Genomic DNA, 11,767 nt, shown 5'->3' with positions numbered 1-11,767 from the left:
ACCACCTGGTGGTGGCCAGACTGAAGTTGAAGCTGAAAAGCAATAACAAGATAGAAACATCAGACAGAAGCGTAAAATACAACGTCAGCCTTCTGAAAGACCCCAAGACTAAACAAGAGTTTAGCCTGGCACTGAAAAACAAGTTTGAAGTGCTTCAGGAACTACTTGAAGAGGAGGATGATAATGTAGTCAACAGATGGCAGAAAGTGAAAGAGACACTTAGGTCAGCGTGCCAAGAAGTAATGGGACCAAAGAAACACCAGCACAAAGAGTGGATTACAGTAGACACCTTGACCAAGATAGAAGACAGGAAGATGAAGAAGGCAGTTGGGAAATGTCAGGTTCATAACACTTTAACTTACTAAATAAACACGATCAAGCAAGAACGACTCAACGCAAATGTGTAGTTAAAAGTAAACCTTGCAAGAAGGGGAATATCAGAAGACCACTCTATCTGCAGCTGACCTTCGCCGAGAACTCCGGGATTTCTCCTTGCATTCCCGATATGCTTGATGAAACATGTGTTTTGATAGCATGAGGACATCTTGGTTATCTGTGTTATTCCTACGCTACGAGACAACGTTACTTTAAAGAGACCTGGATCTAAGACACTGGTATCTGTACCAGCAGGGACTAAGAAAAGCACAGACACAGCTTGAAAGGAAGAAGCAGTATTGTTACATGTGCATATGAGTTATAAAATATAGTAAGCATATAGGTTCATCATGAAAAATCAAGATATGATATATAATACATGACAGCTATAAATGAAAGTCATACCTATTTAAGACACTACTGCAGAGAAATAAGAAATAAAAGACTTTATAAAAATAATTTCTCTATCATTAACAACAGTAGAACAAGAGCAGCGAAGGCCAAGGCTCAAGAGGTCTACGCAGAAGCCCATAGAGTAGTGAAGAGAAACATCAAGAAAGACAAAAAAGATTATTTACTCTGGCGGAGGGTTAGAAGATCCATTTCAGAACTGACTCGCGCGTTTCCGTGTAAACGTAAGGGACATGTCTCCGTTTTGGTCAAAATAACCATGTAATGGTAACAGGCTCCTACCCTTCAACTTAGGGGTTGACATTACAAATGTGAGGTGTTTTTGAGATATTCTTTCGTTTTCCTTTTCGTAAGGTCCCGGCGGTGTCGATGCCTCACACCTTTCGGAAGGCATCCTAATGTTTTCTCGTCACATGTTTGGTTCCTCAGAAAAACTACCGTTTCTCCAGGTTAACATGTTGGGTCAGTCAAGAGGGTAAATAGTACTAAACCTACTGTTCCCGCAAACAAATAAAATACCTGTGCACCAAATGGCCACAATAGCTGTGAATTTGTCCACAAGCGCCAAACCTTTACTATGCAAAGGCAGGCAATAAGAAAGTTGGTAAGAATGACCACTGAAAGCAAAGCCAGAAGCAACTACCTCCTCCTGTCAGATTTAGCCTCCGCAACACAGTCAGTTTCAGTTTTCTTCCACGTCCTATACATAGAATATGTAGGCGAGATACATTAATAACTGCAATGGAGTGTACTTTTTTGGGGCGAAACACGGATGTTCACACATCTTAACCCCGGCACTGGCGATCGCTTACAATCACAGTTCTCAGATCACGTCCCACCCTGTGTCCTCTTCGTTGTCTTTCTGGCTTACCATTAACCTGCGGCTGTCCTGGTAACGCCTCGGGCATGTTGTATGGTACAGTTCTAAGTTGCTCCTTCCTGTTTTTTTTGACGAAGGTGGTGGTGTGTTGTGGAGGAGGGGTGGGGGGGGGGTGCTTTCGGGGGGGCTGCTCATCCCTGAAAATGGCATCAGAGCACCAAAACGGCCCAGGGCGCTCTTTAACCATAATTTGGTCTTCTCAATCAAAAACTGACAAAAATCCACCCCACTTTCATTAATGTTTTCAACCTTTTTCTATGTTTGTCCCTATTTTCCACACTTTTGATGTTTTTTTTCACGGTGGTCATCCCGTAACACACTACGCTTTATTACTTCCGTTTTCTGTTCTTTTTGGAACTTGTGGTCCATAAACCTACTTTTCAGCGGAACATTACCCTAATTTTTTAAGTTTTGAGTTAGAAAACAGAATTTCCCCAATTTAATGAAGTAGAAATTTGTACTTGCACAAAGAGCGTCGTTGTGGAATCAATTGTTATTGGGATAGTCTACAGCACGACACGTGATTAGGACAACGGGCATTTGCCCGACGGACACATGAGGTGTTAAAGAGCCACTACCTTAACACGGCTACACTACAGCCGCTACCCAGACACTCAACCACGGAGGGTTCCCCCGGCCCTCGATCGAGTTGGGGCGGGGTACAACCAAAGCCTTGTGTGGGTTATGACATTAAGAACATCTGGCAAAGTTACTGGTATGAAGCATTTTGGAGCCAGTTCCTATTGGTGAATTTAGCTAATCACAAACTGAGGTACAGTTACAAACACAGATGTTCCTTTATTCTCGAAAGTTTAAGTTTGTTTGCCCCTTTGTGTTATTTTAAAACTAAACTACTCTAGGGAATCCAATGTGTTCGTTTAATTCAGATTCATGCAGGAATCCATTTATCAATTAAAAATGCTCCTGGAATCTAAAATCCTGCTGAAGACTAAGTCTTAATTCCTATACAGTCCGTAAGCGTTTACTAGAAGGTGCTGGTTCAAATTCCTGTGCCAACGGGGAAAGGCCTCTGCCACACCTAATAGACTGTCTCCGACACACAGAAGTGTGGCGATCGGAGGGGGAACATAATGGGGCTCACACGCTCATGCTAGGATTGTTTGTGGCACCATTATCTAAACTGCGCTCTCAGTAGTAGGATACATATTCAATCAACATGAGTTTAGTGGGTTAATTTCAAAAACTCTAATCCCATTTTGGAACATAAAAATTCGTCAATGATGTAATTGTTTTTTGTGGCATACTGTTGCTTGCCAGTACTCTTCCTAATGACATAGTTTGTGAAATCTACATCTTGCGTTGAGGTTCGTAGTATCTGAACGGGTCGCCTAGTCCATTTATCCCGGCTCACGTGTGATAAATAAGCTCCCCTCTGACCCGAGTGCCTAGTCTGAGAGGCAAAAACCTCGGATGTGGGACCTCTCCACATTGAGTCGTATGGCTTAAACAATAGTCATCAAAGAGACGTGCAAGAGACAGATTTCATTTTTAATTCTGCCATCTTTCTTTCATTAGCTAATCAACATCTTTTTTCCTTTTTCCCGAACTCCCCCTGCTGCTCTTCTGTGTGTGAGATAATGACTTAAAGTTTTATCAGGCAGTATCATTCCCCCTGGCCTCTGTGTTCTGCTTTGCCTGCATTTACATGCAAGAACACAAGGGATTAATGCCGCTCTGCCTACGTGGAAACCTTAGAGCAAAAGAACTTACTTGATGTGCAGCTACTTACACAGGTGTTATGTAAAAAGTGCAGAGCAGAGACCCATCGGTCGTGAGGTGTTCACATGCTCCTCTCCGTCCGGGAGATTAAATAAGAAAACCAGGTAACCCAATTTAGTGAAAGCTTCTACCTCGAAAGTTCCACTACAGTCGACAGCGCATGAAAAAGACTCATGGCTGTGTGGAGAATTCACAAAAACACCATGTAACACGTAATAACAAGGGATCTACTTTAACTAGCATGTCACTCTCCGATGTGAGCGGTGGTGCAGATTATGTCCAGATTTTTAATTACAGTTACGATATACATAACTGTCATGAAATTTGTGAAATCCTGACATATAAATAATAATTTTCTAATTCAAACTAACAGAAAGATGGGAATCTTTCAAACAACGTTTTAAGCTATCTTGATAGTTTGATTGCTAAACGTAGCTCAAAACTCCATTCAAACTGACGACCTTGTTGTGTTTGAATGCTAACTTAGTCCAGCAGTGAAACCAACTTGGTGACAGTCAGCCATTTTTACTTGTGGAACATTACAGAAGTCTCTGTTACACTATATCTACTTGTCGAAAATGAGCATTCACACTCAAATTGTAACTCGACTTACCATCACGGGAGTGCACAGTGTAAGTGCAGTGTCCTCGAAGCGATAGAAAGCGCGTGCAGCTGTTACAACAAACAAGGAAGCAGTAGTGGACAGACATCTGGCCGAAAAGGAGGGAAACCCCGGATTGAATCGGCCCGGCACAAGGCAATCTCGGAAGTGGAACCGTTCGTGGCTATAGACCACGTTTTCGCTATAACAAAGCTCCTCTAATCGCTCTTTAATCAATTATATTGATTAAAACAAATATTTAAAATTCTAGTGTGAAAGTGCCACTTGTAACAGTCATGAAATTCGCTCAACGCCTATCACTAATTAAAATAACAGAAGTTTGGTATCAGGTGCTTATTCGTGCCTTGGTGCCGAAACCGCTTGTCGTCTCCTGTTAATCGTCATATAACACGTGATTGAGGGGAATATGTGGCCGTCCCTTTTGACCCTGTTTAGGTTGAGCTAAACAAAGTCGTGGGTGGGCCTTAACGGTTTCGTTGCACGGCGGAACAAACTGGCCGGTTAACAAAAGAAAGCAGCTTTCCTGACACATGGGCAATAACCAGGTACGCTTACACCCACGCAGGAAACACAAGGGCGCGTTTTTTTCGTCGCATCAGACGCAGACAGCTTTGGAGTGAGGACCGGGTGTGGAAACCACAGTTAATCAAAGCCTGACGCGCTTGCTGAGCTTTTCAGCCTCATCACCGGCACATTCACATCGGTTCAGTATAACGGAATCTCTATCTGGTTCAGACTGGATTCTGGGGTGGGTGTTTGTGTTGTGCTTAGTGTGCTTGTGGGCACACTAACAAGCACGACGTTTATCAGTTTGGACCAAGACAGCCAGAGCCATCGAGAAAACAATGGTGAGACTGCGAACCAATAAAACGCTAAGAGGTACCATCTGCTGTTTGTCAAGTGCCAACTCAGAAAACTCTACTCACAATTTCTTTCCTTTATTGGATCTGTCTTTGCTTGACTATAACCAAGCTAGTGGTTGTCTGTGTGTGTGTGTGTGTGGTGTGTGTGTGTGGTGTGTGTGACCATTCCCAACTGCAACACATTACCACTGCGGCTGTAGTATTTGAGTGTTTCAGACTTATCTCTGCTCCACTGCTCTCCGTCTGTCCTCTAGTTGCCATGCAGCTGATGTAGCCCACTCATTCAATCAACACAAGGTATGTGGACTCAGTGTTATTCAATATTGTCTTTGTTGACGGAGAGATCTCATCTTGTCACAAAATCACCAAAACAACCTCCAGTCGTATTGTTTTCAGATGGATTTGGGATATATACATAGACGAGTGTTTACCAAGGCTTGTTTTCATGGAAACATAAAGAACAGATTTACATGCTTTCAGTGTTTGCAATTCTTTTCATATTTCCCCTAGCTCTAGTTTTAGACACATATGCGAAAATATTCCGCATCAACAGAGCCCACAATACGGGTGCGGAGAGTTGACTTTATACCAATGGTTTCAGTGGCCAAGCCATATGGTGATGCTACATAATCCTCCCCCAAGGAGGCCCCTACCTTCTAAAACTGGAGGAGCATTTGCTATAAAGTATATAGCGCAATCTATGTGTTACAAATGTGACAGGCCACCTTGAACAGCCAAACCCAGATCAAGTTATCAGCTAAGGTTATTGCTATGTGGAGGATGCCCGCTTCACTGTTAACCTTGAATGGACAGTGGGTTTTTGCAGCGCATCAAGGATCACGCCGGGAATTGCGGGATCACACCCAGCATCGCACAAACGGTACATCTTGTAAAGCTATACGTGTCTCGCATTGCAGACCTTTCCACCACAGCGCGCGGAGGAGGGTCTGGCGGATTCACACACAAGCATTCTCGGTGATGTGTAAAATGTGGGACATTTAAGGCTATATATCGAAGTTTTAGAGATAATAATGATTGAGTATACGTTTTTTTAAATCTGTTTAGTTGATAGTAACAATGCTATGGTGGAAGTTTCAAAAACTGTAGTTTTGCTAACTCTGTATGTGGGTGGCCGCTGCATATGCAGATGTGCAGTGGTTGACAAAGGAAGTTCATCGAATCTGTCCCCCAAAGACCTATACTATGAGCAAACGCTTAATGTTTCCCAAAAAAAAACTAGATGAATATTTAGGCGCAAAATACCATACAAGGGAGATCATTGTAGGCCAGCTCTTTCTGGGAGTATAGCAATAAGAGTGATGTAAAGTGATTCTTATTTTTCAAGCCCTCTATGCTGACAGTTTGTGTGAAGCTCAAAGTGTTCTATTTTTGGGATTCCATGAAAGGCACAAGTCTTCCATTAAACTTTTTGATGACCTGTCTAACCGCAGCTGTCTAATAGAAATTAAAAAAGCGATACCCTACAACAGGAGGACACTGTCTGCCACGTTGCAAAGCGTAAGACACTTGAACCATTTCAGCCGCTAAATCAATTGAGTTTCCTTGATTTCCATCTCGTTCTGGTGTTAAGGTGCGTTCTGTTATGTATGTTTTTTCCCAACTTCAGGTGAATTCTCGTCCATTCTGTGGGGTTGTAGAGGAGAATAAACACTATCGAGGTGTTTGGTAAATCTCGTTGTGTTTTACTTCTGCCCGGAGCTGGGAAGCCCCGTGGGCGTGACAACACGGACTTGCGCGGTATCTTTAAGCAGAGCGGTAGACCGCTCAACGCACGCCTCTGGGATCTCGGTCTGACGCGGCTGGTGGATCCTGCAAGCTTGACTGCAAGTTCAGCTATTTTCAACCGCATCGCAGACTCGCCACAGTGGAAATGGAGGGTTACTGTATGTCTCTAGAAATTCAGAGGCAAGATCTGTTCAGTTGTGCAATTTCTGATCCTGCATGTATTTTTTAAAAAGTAACTGTTAGACACGCAGCCCCGGCGGCTGTTTAGGCCTGGTGCGGCACTCTGAGTGACAGTGGAGTGTAGTCACTCAGAGCAGCAGCACCGTATGGCATGTGGGCCTTATAAGTACACGTTTTCCACATGTAGAAAACTGTTTTGCAACTCAGTGCAAATTTGAACCAGTTAATGACCTCTCCTCAGCTTCTGTTTCATGCACAAGGACATCATTTTGTAGTGCAGACTGGAAGCTGTTTCGGATAAAAAATCAGCAACAAGAGGCTTGATCTTTGTGTTTTGCTGTGGCATTAATGCCTCTCACCACAATCTGGTAACGCAGGCAGCTGCTAGAGTATTTTGATTACTTGTTAAACTATTAACTCAATCGGCAACGACTTTGGAATCAGTGTAGTCATTGTTTGAAAATTAAAATTCAAATTCTTGATGCAGCTTGTTAATGTGATATGTTCTAGTTTCTTCCCTCCTGTGACTAGCCAAACTGAATATCTTGAGTCTGTGGAGCAAAACAAGACATTGAGGAAAAAACTTGGTTTTGTATAAACACTGATCCATTTTATTTTTCACATTTTTGTACATTTGGATCAGACCACAACAACCACAATGTATGTATAGAGCAACACTCACAGATAATCAACGATGGAAAATGATCTGGTCCGTTGCACACCGGCGAAGTACTGTTATCTGAAAGATGGTTTCTTTTGAACCAAAGTCTACAAAAATGGCTTGGCTCTCCATACCACCCTCTTTGCAAACTCCAAGGATCTGTTCATTCATTGACTAAGGTCAGCTGCTATGTCCTCTGATCTTAACATCATGGTCAAATAATTTCATAAGTTTCTGGTTTAACCAATAGCTTCGGATTAGTTTATATTAAATGAGGGTTATTACCATTGAAGTCCAAAAAGTAGTGTAAACGGGTAGTAAGTGGTGTTAGTGAAAACTAAAAAACAAAGTCTGAAAAGGGCACATTGTTTGTCCTTTTTTGCACCACACGAGGGTAACAACAACAAAAACAGATTATCATCTACACTCCGCTTGAACCACAGTCCAAGCACCACAAAGTAGGCTCTGACTTACCGTCTTATAATATAAAGGTGTCAGTCTACGTCCAATAACCGTGCCAACTCAACACACTGGTGTGAATGTCCTAGTACTTTACTAAGGATCGGTATTTAGGAAACTGGTTGAGCTTACGTACTTTACTTGACCGCTTGTTCTTTTCATGCCACTTTTCTACTTTCTCTGCTACAATTCAAAAGGAAATATGTTCTTTTTTGTACCTACTACATTCACTGACGCTTTAGTAGAGTTATTTACAATTAAGACTAGAGTTTTGCCAATAAAACACATGTAGTTTATAAAATAGATACTGTAATGCAACTACACACAAAGATGTAGGGCCCCCTACAAGTCACCTGACATGATGTTTCGCATTGAGTACTTTTAAAACTTTAATACATTTTCCTACAGATATTTAAGTTACAAATTCCTTGCCAGGACATTTACTTGTAACTGGTATTTTTTACAGAGTGGTATTAGGCTTTACTAATTTAACCTTAGTTTCGTCCTTCCGTCAAAATTGAAAAATCAACACTTTTGTTGATGCTTGGTTATAGTTTTTAACTTTTTCGTCACCATTTGATTCACACAATGTTGACGTTTTTTCAATGTTGGTCACTTTTGTGACGTTTAACACCTACGAACACTAACTATTAACTTTCAGTTGACAGTTATTTTTTGACATTTACGGTCAATACACTCATTAATAGGAATTATACTAATGTTGAGATTAGAAAAGCAGAGAATAGGATTTATTGAGACTAATTACATGATGGGGTGCCGTTTGGATGATAATCACAGACTGGAATATGTCAACTTTTACTAACACTATTTTCAAAAACACTTCATTTTTTTCAAATTGCTATAATATGGCAAAGATTAAACCACCACCAATGATGACTGTAAGAAGCGAACAAATTAAAGATTTGTGCAACAGAGCGTTTGTGTGGAATCAATCATGTATTTTGGGGATATAAAGTACAACAGTCACAACAAGGATCGGGAACTTCTGTCCACCACTGCCCTAAAAGGACACGTGGGCGAATGTCACTCATTGGACAACTCTCACTTGAACTCCTGGCAATGTGGCAAGACCCGACCCACCCGTGGAAACACACGCAGTCCCGTGATGCACTTCCTGAAAAACAGTTTTTATCCAAGACTTGGACCCGGAGGACGCTTCCGTGTGCAGCACGAGATTGAAGCATGACCAAAACCCCAGGTATGTTGTATCAGGACGTCCGCCGCGTGCTGCTTCTTGGACGCCTTATTCCAGGGCTATAGGATTGGTATCCCCCGCATCATCCATGATGGACGCGAAGCGTGTCTTTCTCTTTGTTGTGTTTTAACGAGGCTGCAGCCCGGGACCGCATACAACGAGCTGTCACCTATTCAACTCTGTGTGGTAATGTGTGTTTCTCGGAGGTGTGTAGCCTGGTATATAACAGTACCTACGCTCTGTACGCCATGGGTAACAGGCCCAGGAAACATAATACGCACTATCCCACTGGCTAGTCGATGTGGGCAAAGCTGCGGTGGCAGGAAGATTATAAAAAAAAACTTTGCGAAACATTAGTTGTTCGACCTGTAAAAAAGATATGTAATGCAATTCCTATCGGACCCATCCGTTTTAGCCACCAACATGGGCGCTGTTGCGCGCTCGGCGGCGCGTCCCGCCAAGTGTCTGATAAACTCTCCAGCTGTGTGGGCAAGGTCGCAGATGTAAACACCTGACCGAATGAATCTGCTTCCGCACTCAAAGTGTAATACCCCTGGAGTTGAAATGCAAAAAAACCACTGCGGACGCTCCGAGTGATGTGCTTCCTGAGCGTGCTGCTGTGCTCCCAACAGCCTCCCTCTCTGCTGCTCGGATCACAGGATTCGAGGCGTCAGCTCAGCTCTGCCGGCAGTACCGCTTCTCTTTCTCGTTCTTGCTCTTCGCGACTGCGTCCGTCCCAGCTGATTTGTTGAGGGGGGTGGGGGGGGGGAAACTCCTGCACAAAGCCACAGAGTCATGGAGCATACTGCCACGCGCTGTTAACGGGGCAGTGCCATTTACAAAAAACCGGACAGAAAGCGGGCGGAAGGCAGCACTGACACTGGGAGAGACAAAGCCCAGTGGTACATTCGTGTCTGCCTGGCCCACTGGCTGTAGTATAGGCAGTCCCACTCTGTTCTGTTACCAGGATGTTCGAGACTCAACAAAGATAACAGAACAGAGTATTTTGGAGGATTTCTTTTCTACTTTTGCAGCCATTTAAAGGATCCAGGAGCTACTAGTATAGATAGATGATAGATAGTAGATAGATAGCAGATAGTGTAGATAGCAGGTGTGCGTGGGTGGGTGGGTGCATGGATGATGGTGATGGAGGATGTGGTGGTTGGGTGTGGTGGATGTGGTTGATTTGTGGATGGTCGCAATGGCTCGGATGGATGTGTGGGTGGTGGATGGAGGCTGGTGGCGGGGGTTGTGGTGGATGGGGGATGATGGCATGGTGTCGAGTGGTGGGGGGTGGTTTGGAATGGAGAGAGGTGGGAGGTCGGGGCGGATGTGGGCAGTGGCTGGATGGCGTGGCGTGATGGTGGATGGTGAGGTGTTGTGGTTGCGTGGATCTGGCATTCGCATTGTAAGGGCAATGTTGCCTGTCTTTGCACCATCTGCAACTGTTTTGTTTTCATCTGCTATAACCATCTGAAACTTAGTTTTCTCATATTTATCAATTAACACTGTTTTTCTTCCGTAGATTGATCTGTGTGAAACCTAACCTGAACAGTCCTCCTTCTTGGCGACTATTCTTATCTTCTCCTCTCTTCGCTAAAGTGAATGCAACATTGGTGAGCATAGAGATATAGATTTTATAATATATGCACACACACAGTAGATATATATATATATCATAATATAGAGTCTATCATATATAATCTAATATATATTATATATATATATACCCCTTCTGTGTTCTTACAAACCCTTCACAACATTGTGAACTGAATTGTGCTATGTCACTTTGTCTCCAGGTTGCCGTTACTATTCCGAATCAACTCACTCAACGGTCCCAACAACATGGCTCGGATTGGTTCCTAAACAGGAGATGACAGTAGATCGTATAGATCTAGATAGATCAGTCGTAGATAGATAGTGCAGATGAGTAGATAGTAGCATCGAGCTCCCACTCAGATTTACCAATGTACGGGTTTCAGAGCCTCCTAGATAGTATATACTAGCAAGGTTTGGCCCGGCCCCTGCAAACAACAAGTTTGACAGTGCTTCAGGACACTACTTGACGAGAGGGTAGCTAATGAGTACACAGATGGCAGAGATGCCAAGAACTTAGGTCAGCGTGCCAGAAGTAGGTGCGCCTATAAGAAACACAGCCCGCAAAAGAGGGATTAACAGCAGAGCACTTGACAACTACCCCGATCGAAATGAAAGAGAGGCAGTTGTTAACCACGTAGAACAAGCCCACGAAGGCCAGGCTCAAGGACTACGCAGAAGCCATAGGTAGTGGAAGCGAAACATCAGAAAGACAAAATTCTATAAGGACTGCCGCGAGCAGCGGAGCAGGCAGCTACAGTGCAATATGAGCAGTGTATGATATCACCAAACGACTCTCCGGGAAGTCGCAAGCCAGAAAGGCCAGTAAAGACAAGCAGGGAACACCATCAATAGTCAAGACCAGCAGATGACAGCTGGGCAGAGCATTTGGCAAGACTCTCCGTGAACAGGCCAAGCACGCCCCAAACCCAACCCATCTAGCAACAGCAGCATGGCTCTCCCGATAAACTGTGAAAAAGACGACTCAGAGCAGAGATCAGAGGCTATCACCCTGATG

At 43.5% G+C, this 11,767-nt stretch overlaps 1 protein-coding gene and 1 pseudogene across 1 annotated transcript in view; one reads left to right on the top strand and one right to left on the bottom strand.

Annotated features, from left to right (window-relative positions):
- The window catches only part of lcp1 (lymphocyte cytosolic protein 1 (L-plastin)), a 41,608-nt gene that overhangs the window by 20,711 nt on the left and 9,130 nt on the right, over positions 1–11,767 (bottom strand). The window lies entirely within an intron of this gene.
- The window catches only part of LOC116686212 (uncharacterized), a 13,820-nt pseudogene that overhangs the window by 783 nt on the left and 1,270 nt on the right, over positions 1–11,767 (top strand).

This window comes from Etheostoma spectabile, unplaced genomic scaffold (genome assembly GCF_008692095.1).
Source record: "Etheostoma spectabile isolate EspeVRDwgs_2016 unplaced genomic scaffold, UIUC_Espe_1.0 scaffold333, whole genome shotgun sequence".
Lineage (NCBI taxonomy): Eukaryota > Metazoa > Chordata > Actinopteri > Perciformes > Percidae > Etheostoma > Etheostoma spectabile.
The sequence above is the reverse complement of the archived record's forward strand: the minus strand, read 5'-3'. Positions and strand labels throughout refer to the sequence as shown.